Source organism: Talpa occidentalis, unplaced genomic scaffold (assembly GCF_014898055.3).
Source record: "Talpa occidentalis isolate TD23 unplaced genomic scaffold, MPIMG_talOcc4v2.1 talOcc4.6, whole genome shotgun sequence".
In the NCBI taxonomy this organism is placed as follows: domain Eukaryota; kingdom Metazoa; phylum Chordata; class Mammalia; order Eulipotyphla; family Talpidae; genus Talpa; species Talpa occidentalis.
Window position 1 is genome coordinate 136,266,225 of NW_023604972.1, and position 10,167 is coordinate 136,276,391.

The 10,167-nt window shown below is 44.8% G+C and overlaps 1 long non-coding RNA gene across 1 annotated transcript; it reads left to right on the forward strand.

Moving 5' to 3' along the window:
* The first annotated feature begins 5,611 nt into the window (after positions 1-5,611).
* LOC119261198 (uncharacterized) lies at positions 5,612-9,880 on the forward strand. The gene is made up of 3 exons (XR_005128966.2): positions 5,612-5,828; positions 7,391-7,543; positions 9,650-9,880. It is a non-coding gene; the product is annotated as an uncharacterized LOC119261198 (long non-coding RNA).
* Positions 9,881-10,167: the final 287 nt, after the last annotated feature.

Below are 10,167 nucleotides of genomic sequence, written 5' to 3' on the forward strand. Positions count from 1 at the left end.
GTCTGCATCGAGCAGCCCAACACCCCCAGCTGGCTGGTGTGGGGCTACTGCAGAGATGGTGGGAGGACCATTTTGTCCTTCTGTGCTGGGAGGGCTTGTGGGGGCTGAGGCTCGGACAGTTTGTCAACTTTATTGAGTAAAGTGCTCCGGGTGTGTTTCTCTGCTTTCGGGAGGAGGCTGAGGGCTCGCGTGGGCAGGGATGAGCGAAGGGCACAGAGCGAGGGCTGGCTGGGGTGCGGGAGTGAGTGGGGAGCTGACTGGGGTGAAGGAGGGGCACATAACATGGGTGATCACCTCCCAAATGCCTCCGGCAAGATAGTCCTGGTAGGTGAGGAGCAAGTGGGCCCCCAACCTGGCCACTGAGTTTTCTGGGCGCCACTCACTGCCGGGGGAGCCAGGAAAAGCCATGCGTGTTGGGGGTGTCCCAAGCCATGCCAATTTGCTTAAGGTTTTTCTGCTATGGAGCAGACACAGTGCTGTCCGGGCTGCAGTGGCGCTGTGCTTGCTAGTGCGTCACGGCCAGTTTTCACATCATAGCAGGTGCGGACACTGGGGCCAATGGGGATGGCTGCTATGGCCAGAGGGAAGGTTCTGGATGTCCTGGGACTGAGGGTGTGAAACCCCACAGCCGCCTCTAACCCATTTGCCAAACACCGTAGGGCTGTGGAATCTTGCGTGGGGGACTCGATGTCGTTTCAGGTCCAAAGCTGTTGCCTTTATTAAGAAAACCTGCACCCCGTATCAAGCAGCATTTATTAGTCGGGCAGCAATGCGTGCAGTCAAAGCAAAAAGAAAGTGGTAACTTGTGGCTCAAAGAACTTCTCATGTTCGTCTTTCAGGTTTGTCGTGGATCCACAGGCTAAGCTCTCCTCACTTTCATTTCCGCTGGAGCCTTCGTGGAGGCAGGAGTTAACCTACGTGGAGAGAGGCTTCTCCTTAGCCCAGCACTTACTGCATCTAAATGGCTTATTTAATGAAGAACGTGGCCAGTGCTACACTTCCCACAGCCGAGGAGATGATTCCCGGGGCCACAAGTAGTATCTATTCATTGCTTTATAGATCCAGGCACCACAGCGAGTTCCATGAAGCCACGTGATCGGGAGGCCTGGAGTTTGTATAATAAACCGGAGCTAACTGGAAAGGCTTCAAGGTATTCCCTGGGCTGGTGTCTGCACTGAGAACTTCTTTGGAAAGCACACAATAGATCCAAGCACCCCCTTTTTGTTTTTGATGGAGGTAGAGGTAGAAAAGGATGGGGGGGGTCAGATGCCAGCAGCTCTTCCCCCACTTCTGCAAAGAGAAATACACCCCCAACTGCTGGGGCCGGGGCGGACGCTGGTCTCTGTACATCCTGAGTAAAAGTGGGTTATTAGGAAAGTGGTGAGGGGAGGGTCAACACGAGGTCACTAAGTGTCAAAATTATCAATCACCCCAAATCAAAGCGCCGGAATTGTCAGCTGCTGGCCGATGGGCCCAGGCCGCCCCGCGTGGATGGAGAGCAGCGCTGGCCCGCAAGTCGCGGGGAAAGGCTGGAAACACGCTGAAAGGCAGAATCAAGAAGGACCAGCAACTCGACCGTGTCGGTGTCCAGCGTTAGGAAGAAGCCTCGGGGCCTGGCGGGGCTCGTGGGGTGTGTGCTGGATGAATGAAGGAACCCACAGTTCCTCTTCATTCCTGTTTGTACTCTGCAAGAGTGTTCCCCCCAAATGGAGCCCAAATCTAACCACGGGCACCTCCCAGATCAAAATTGCTTTGGGAACGTGAAACATGCTAACCTTGAGAAGAAGTGTGGAAACAAAGGTAATTTGAGGACCTCCCTGGTGGTGCAAGGGTTTAAGACTCAGTGCTCTGAAGCCACTGCAGCGTGAGTTCAATTCCCAGCCAGGGAGCTCACCCACAGGTCGCAGCAGACCTCTCCCGTCTCCCCGCTGCTCCTCTCAGCAGCACCTCTGGGCTGTACCCCAGTTCTTGTATGCATACATAAATAAATCTTTAAAAAAAAGTAATGTGAAGTCTTGGGGAGGTGGTGGAGGCCGGGAGCTGCCGTGGAAAGCTGCCTGCAGGACTGACACTGAATAAGACACTCGTCTTGTTCAAGGAGGTGCTGTCAGGGAGAGTAATATTCAATAACCAGGGTGGGGACAGTTGGTCAGGGGATAGGAAAAAATGTGACTGTGGGTCATCACGCCATGCCAGCCAAATCAACACCGCCCAGCTGTCTTCAAAAGGAAGCGAGGCGCCCCCAAAACGGTGAGCTGCGGAAAACAGACTTGTGTGTTTACCGAGCCCCTGCTGGGAGGGATGTTTTGTTCAAACAGTTTGGATGAGTGTGGCCTTTAAGAGCTCTAGAATATTATTTTCTGATTTTTGTTTCAACTTTTTTTTTTTGGATCAATGAGGAAATTGTTCTTATAAAAAATGGAAAACTAGGAAGGTGGCACTTTGACTTCTGTCTACCTGGCCCCGTTCAACGTGACCCCCACCCCCACCCCAGGACACTCCTTCCTGGTTCTTTGATATGAAAGGTGTCACGCCCTATAAATTGCTCTGAGATTTGCAGTGTTCATTCAGCATTGTGCCTCGGAGAGCGATCCATTCTAGCACATATTGATCCACTGTTTTGTTTTTAACTGTTCAGCACAGGCTATGAAGACAAATAGGGCCTTGGACTACCTGGGGAAAGTGACCACAGGGGATTTCTGCTAGAATCCTGTGCTCCGAACAGCCACTAAATTAGAGGGACTCTTGGAGACATTTCAGACGTGCAGGATCACAGCTGCTTTCCTGCTTGAGTCACCCAGGGTGTGCCCCGGAGCAGTGAACAAGAGGGCAGCTCAGTGGGTGTCAGATGGGGACATGGATCTACCTAGAGCCTGTGAAGCCACTGTCTGTCTGTCTCCATCTCTATGTCTGTCTTTCTTTGTCTCCATCTCTTTCGATCTCTGTCTCTGTCTCCCTTTGTCTCTCGGTATCTCTCTCTGCCTGTATCTGTCTCCAACTTGCTCTGTTTCTCTGTTGCTATCTGTCTCTTTCTCTGCATTTTGTCTTTGTGTCTGTCTCCGCATCTCTGTCTTTTTCTCTCTGTCTTTCTATCGCTCTGTCATGTCTCTCTGTCTTCATCTCTTTCTGTCTCTGTCTCTTTTTCTATGTTTATCCCTCTTTGATCTCTCTCTGTCTCCAGCTCATGTCTCTCTGTCTCTCTCCCCTTCTCATATTTCCTGTATTCTCTCCTGAAAACCTTCATCCCTGGTCCCTGGGTCCCCACACAGGCTGCTTCCCTTATTTTACACAGCAAATCGGTCCTCTGTTGTCTCCCTGGCTCATGATGGTTCTTCCTGGGATGTCTCTCTTGTATCTCTCCTTCCCTTGAGGCTCTGCACGGTCGTGAACTCCACATGCGGGAGCCTCTGGGCCCGGACAGCCACTCAGCCCGAAGAGTCTCTTCTCTGAGTAGCACCTGCGTTCAGATCTGTCCTTCTATCTTTTTTTGTCTTCTACTAATGTCTGCTCTTTTTCCTCAGCATCCGGTTCTTTCAGATTTCCTTTAGTTTACTTTGTAATCTCCCTATTTTTTTGAGTTGGGTGCTTGATTCACTTGTTTCCACTCATTTGTTGCGTTTACTCTTTGTAGTCAATAGCATTGGAGTGTTTTCTGTTGTGATTTGCTCCACTCTCTCCTGTGGACTCTGACCAGTGATCATTTCATTGTTGTTGTTTAGACATTATGCATTTCTGTTTGTCCATTTTCTTTGACTCAAGGAAGATTTAATGTCATTTTTTAAAAAAGTTGAGTTCCTCCAGATGGAAGGCTCTTTTTATGTTGTTTTTTCTTTTCATGTTTTGATTTGATTTTCAGTTTCTAGTTTTCTATGTAATCACAGAAAGTTTTCTGCCTACTTCTTACATTCTGGAGGTTTTTTTTTTTTGGCTAAATTGTGTCCAGATTTTATGATATTTTCACGTGCACTTGAGCTGAAGAGATTTTCTTTATTTTCAGTGTGTGTGTTTGTGTGAATTTATGCATGTGCACGTATATCTGTAAAGCAGATATTTTTTACTAATTACGCTATTAGGTCTTCTGCAATTTTACTCCTCGTTCATTTTATGTATCAAGGACAAGAGGGAGGTGCACAGATATTCAGAGTGGTTACGTTTTTTGTGAAATTGCATCATTCACTTAATCAAGTGCATGTTTCTGTCATTTTTTAATGCTTTGCAGTCTGCAATCTATCTTGTGTGATATTGAGATCACAAAACCCTGCCCTTTTTTGCTTGCACTTGAGTTTTAAATGATCTTTTCTTTATCAAGACTGAACAGTGTTTATGGAACGTGTCATTGTTGGAATGGCTCTTATGTATGGCCTAGCGCTGGGTTTTCCTTTGACATCTAATCCCCCCTCCATCTGCCTCCATCCCTTCTCGCTTCCTTCCATGAGAGATGCGTGACACTCACTTGCACAAGTTATTTGTTTCAGATTTCTGGCTTGGGTTTCCTCTTGCTGACTTCAGGCTTCCAAAATATATGGGCAACACTCAAAACCTACTAAGCCTTCTTTGGTCAAATCAAAAAGTAGCACTAAAGTATATTGAAGTCATTCAAATGTAAGCTACATAGATTTCTTAGAAGTTACTGAAATCAAGTTAGAAAAGAAAGAATTGCAAGAAAAAAGGATATCACAGAACTTATATCATGGGCTATCAAAATATTGACATCCAGCCCATCAGAGCATAGAGCAGCTTTCCCAAGCTACTGCATAATGAACCTAAAATCACTAGCAATAAAAGTCAGTACAAGGCCTAGGTTTGTGGCTACATTGATTCTATATCATAATCATTCTCCAGGTTGGTCTTCTCAGGAAATGCTCTATGATCCAGGCAATAATGACAACTACACTGAAATTTTTAAATTCTTTTTTCAATCTCAATTTCTTTCCCCATATTTCTTCTTGGCGGAGGTGTTGGTGCATCATTGTTACCATCCTGTCCTCCAGTTCTTTCCCGCAGTCATCGGTGTCGTTACACCCTCCTCTTGTAGTCCTCACCAATTGGCGATTCTTGCTCCTTGCTGTTGGGCTGGACCTTGAGTCTCTAGAGGAGAAGAGGGTTTTGTACTGGGGTTGAGAGTCAAGTTACTAAGGTTCGTTATTAATCTTATGGAAATAGGTTGAAGCAGCTGAATATCCCTGGGTATGGTCTTTGGTGGACATCTGAGAAGACCCTGGGATCGAGACTGAGTTAAACTTCTTTGCTGAGTCCACTGAAAGTCTAGTCACAGCTTGGAGCTCCCCCAAGTCTTTGGATCAGGCAGAAGGTGATGCTCAAATTGCTGCAAAGCAGCCTTGGAAGCACCAGATAACCTAGAAAGGGCAAACAAAACCTGAGCACAAACAACGCATGGTGAGAGAAAGAGCTAGGCTTTTATTTTGTCGAAGTCCAGAACGTTACCATGATTTAATCTTGGTGGTAACACGCTGGTCAACATTTTTCCCTGGTGCACAGTTCCCCTTCCAATTGTACAGACTGCATTCTTTGATTTCATGACATTTTCATGAATTACATCACAATTCATGTTTCTCATTACTGTTCCTTTTCTTACTGACATTCTAGAGTATCAAGACCCATTATTGCTCCTTCCAATATTTATTCATTTATTCTTTCTTGCAGGGCGCCAGTTCATGTTTTATTTCTTTCTGTTGAATAATTAGATCTTTCTTACGTTCCTGTTCCGGACCTTCTTTTATAGAGATAATGGCCTCACTGAATATTTCAAAATCCGTGGTGAAATATTTAGTTAAAAACTTTATCTGCTTTTTGGTAACATCTTTCTGGTGAGTGTTCTTCTGTTGTTTACTTCGTTGTTCTTTCCCCCAATATCTCTTAGATGGTCTTTGTATCAATGCTGTGCCAATCCCTTGATTGGTGGGTGGTCCCTGTGTGGGGACAGGGTATATTAGGGCTAAGATAACTTTTCAAAGAGAGAGACTGATCCCTACAAATAGAGCTTTTCGTGTGATTCTTCATGTCTTTCAAACAAACATGATGAAGACCTGCTTTCGCCATTGACTCTGCTCCCTCCCACCTGCCCCCACTACTGCTGTATACCAAGGACATGCCTGTTATAATAGAGTGCAGGCCCTTCGCCCTCAGGACCGGCAGTCTGGGGCATTTCTGTGTTCTGCATTCTCTGTTTTTCTTTTTACTTCTTTGACAAGTCTTCTTCTGGGTTTCAGTCATATCTGTCAATCTTTACATATATTTTAAAGTCTATAAATTAAACTTTTCTCCAAATTTTATTGAGCATGAAGCTTCTGAATTGCTTTGGTAATGTTTCTTGTTGTTTGTGTGATTCCTGGGAGGAAAAGGAGCCTATAGCTGTAGGCTCACATAGCTGAGTTCACACTTGAATTCCATCCATCTGTGTTAACTTCACCAATCTATGATCTCATTTTTGACCTATAGCTAAGTTATCAGGCATTTGCTACTTTGTAAATGATGAGCTTGAGGTCTGAGATACATATTTTTTCTAGTTATCCTGATATCTTTTATGGAATAACCTGGTCTTTGTTCCTTGTCTTGAAATGGCGTATTTATCGTATGCTACAATCTTGTATTTACTCTTTTGGAACGTTTTGTTGTGTCTGTTCCCTCAGTTACTATTACCACAATATTTTAATGCTGAATATTTATAACTGCTTTTTTGTGACTTCAGAATTTATTTGCTATTCATCTGGATTTCATCCAGTGAGGTATAATTTGAATTTCCAAAATGGGGATACAACATGCATAATATTCTGTGTTTATTGAAATATAGAATTCTTTCAATAGTAGGGTAAGAATTTCTCTTCTTGAAGCTAATTTCCTAAATAATCTATAAACTTGAGAAATGCTGGCCTAGTATTTTAACAGTAAACACACTAAACTGTTGGTTGAAAAGAACACATCTAACATTAAAGAATTTTTCTAATTTTTTATAAGAATCAGAAGAGATTAAAGTTAGCATCTACTGAAGAGAGTTCTTTTCCATCTTAGCCTGCTAACATCATGAATTCATGTCCAGAACTTAATTCTTACTATGACCTCTTTATATGTACTTATTATGAATGATAATGTGTTCAGGCCATGTTATTGTTTTAAAATACTTCTACATTTGATACAATAGGATTTTGGCATCTGTATCTGTGAGATAGTTATGCTTTGATTTTAGGTGGTTCAAACATCTTAAAATAAAACGGAACTCTCTCTTTTCTCATTTTCTTCTGAAACAGTCTAAATTCCATAGAAATGATCATTTGCTCAAGTAGCCTGCTGGGAGAGCATCTTGCCCCTCTAGCCTACCTGTGACCTTAGGGGGTCGCTCTTTGATCTGTTGTTTGTTCTGGTTCTTCTGCAGAGTGAAGGCATCCAGGGCCCAGCCCCTTGGACTTCCTGGGGCAAAGTGTGTCCACCCAGCTACGTTCTTAATCCTGCTAGACGATTCTGCTTCATCTGAACAAACAAGCATCATACCAGGGCCTGCATCGAAAGATTCACTGAGACAGGACAGGTAAAAGCACTTGGCCAAACACATGGGGTTGCAGATGTTGGGTTGGGGATAACCACTTTCTTATTCTCTTCTACTCAGATTCTGTCCTTTTCAGGAGTCAGTTTTGGTAAATAGAATATTTCTAGACAATTAGCCATTTCCTTGAGAGTTAAACATTTATTACCACACAGTCATTCATAGTATTTGCTTATGACTTTAAAAGCATTGTCTACATCTGTGGCTGTGGTTCCTTTCTGATCTTTAAGGATGTGGGCTTGTGTTTCCCCCTCATTTTCTCTTGATTAGTTCTGTTTGGGGTTTGTCTACTGATCTTCTCAAATGTTGGATTTATTTATCAGTGCCATTGTTTCCCTGCCTTCTATTTCATTAATTTCTATTTTTAGTGTTTCTATTTTGCATTGTTGAAGTTTTTCTAGATTTTAGAACCCATTACTTTTTTCACTGATTTTGCTTCCTTCTTTGCTTCCATTCTAGTCATCTATATGATGTCTGCTCTCACACTCACTGCTAGGCAGAATCTAGTACTTGTACAGAGGCCTGTAGCCCAAAACCTAAAATATCTCCTATGTGGCCCTGTAGGGTCAGGAATGGACACAGTGCAGGTTCTCTGATCCCATGCAGACCGGGTAAAGGAGGAGTCAGAGTCCTTAGTGGTTTTTTTGCAGGTCTTTTATTGGGGTTCACCAGGTATATGGCAGGCAGGGGTGCTGGGGGGCCGGGAGGTTGGCAGGCCTCCCAGCCCCCACCAAATCCTCACTCTATCTGGGCTCTCTGGTGATCTGGGCTTCTCTTTGGCTTCTGCTGCTGCTTTCTCAGCTTTTGGCATCTCTGTGACACCGCCCTTAAAAGCACAGTCTTAGCGCAGGTGTACCCACTCCAGGTGCCCGCCATCAGGCATGCATTCAGGATCACAGGGTTCCCTCATCTATCCTGATGGCAGGAGGGCAGAAAAGCCTGATATTTTTCCTTACGCTACAGGCCTTTATAGGAAAAGTTTACTGACTCCTAATATAAAAGATTCTGCACTTGTTGATACATAATTTTGTCATTTTAATTTTCTAAGTAATCTGTAATCATAGGCCTCAAAAAGTTATCTAGGTAAATGTCTTCATTTCCATGTGACTTAAATTTTCTGGTTTACAGCTTTGCTAAGTCCTACTTTGATTGCATTTTGTCAGAGAATATTAGTTGTTCAGCTTCTTTCCCGTATCTTTTTTTAAAAAAGTCTTTTTACTGAGTTTTTCTGTTATGACCTAAATGTGTGACTACATTTTTAAATGTCCAGAGAGACTGAAAAGGAATACAGATTCTCTATGGAAAACAAAATGTACCGTAGGGGCAGGAAGACGGAGCAGGTTCTCTAATTCAAGCAGACTGGGTAGGAGAGAGTCCTGGAGCCCTCGGTGGCTTTTCAGGCTTTATATTGGGATTTTCCAGGTACACAGCAGGCAGGGACACTGGGGGGCCAGGAGGCTGGCAGGTCTCCCAGCCCCCAGCAAGTCTTCACTCTTTCTGGGCTCTCTGGTGTTCTCTGGTGGTCTCTGCTTCTCTGCTCTTGCATTCATTCTGTTCTCTGCTCTCTGCGGGCGTCTCCGTGATGCCGCCCTCATAACCCCAGTCTTAGCCCAGGTGAATCCCATCTACATAGGCCCACACCCTATTCCAGGTGCCCACCATCAGGCAATCATTCAGGACCACAAGGATCCATCATCTATCCTGATGGCGGGAGGGCAGAAAAGCCTGATACTTTTACCTTACCTTACAAGCACCATTTGTTGACCTTATTTGTTATCCTCTTTGAACCCCATTATTTATTTACTCATAGTCTGAACATTGAGTACTCAGGGTAGAGCTATGCTTGTGGTTTTGCTGCTTCTTCTATTGCTGACAGCTTTAGTTTGGCTTCTTTGGAAGCTAAGTCCCTCCAAAACACCCATGGATGTGAACCTGGAGAGAGCACAGACAGAAAAGCACCTGCTCCCTGAGGTTTGTACTTTGCTGCATTGGGGACACCCCCCCCAACATTGCCACACAGCCAAGCCCTAGCTGACCCTGGGTGAGGGCCAACCTGACTCAGTTTACCCTCTGGCCCCGTTGTTCTTGCAGACACTCAGCCAACTCCGGGAGCAGATGTGGCAGCTGATCACAGATAAAAGGGAGCCAGCTGAGCCCAGCAGAGCTCCAGGCCCGGATCACCACCCATGGAGAGTGAGCTGATAAAGAGCTGTTGTTTCAAGTCACCAGGTTCTGGCACGTTTATTTACGCAGCAATGACGAACATGTTCATTGTGAATTTCTGCCTTTCATCAACACTCTTGGTCTGGTGGTAAATCTCCCCATGTGCTCTGTATCAGCCATCTCTCTGTTTTGCTTTCTTTTTCTTTTGTATAGTTTGTTTATATTTATGGTCTACAGCGTGATGCCTGGAGATACATGATCATACACTTGTGATGTCTCATCGTAAGCATCATGATGTGGTCACTATAGTCAAGTGCAGTAGTGTTTCATCTCGTCACGCAGCTAACGTGTGTGTGCGCGCGTGCATATGCGCATGAGCTGAGTGCACCTGACGTCCCTGGGGTAGCGATGGGGGTGGGCAAGGGTCTCAGTTCTCCAGCCAGTGA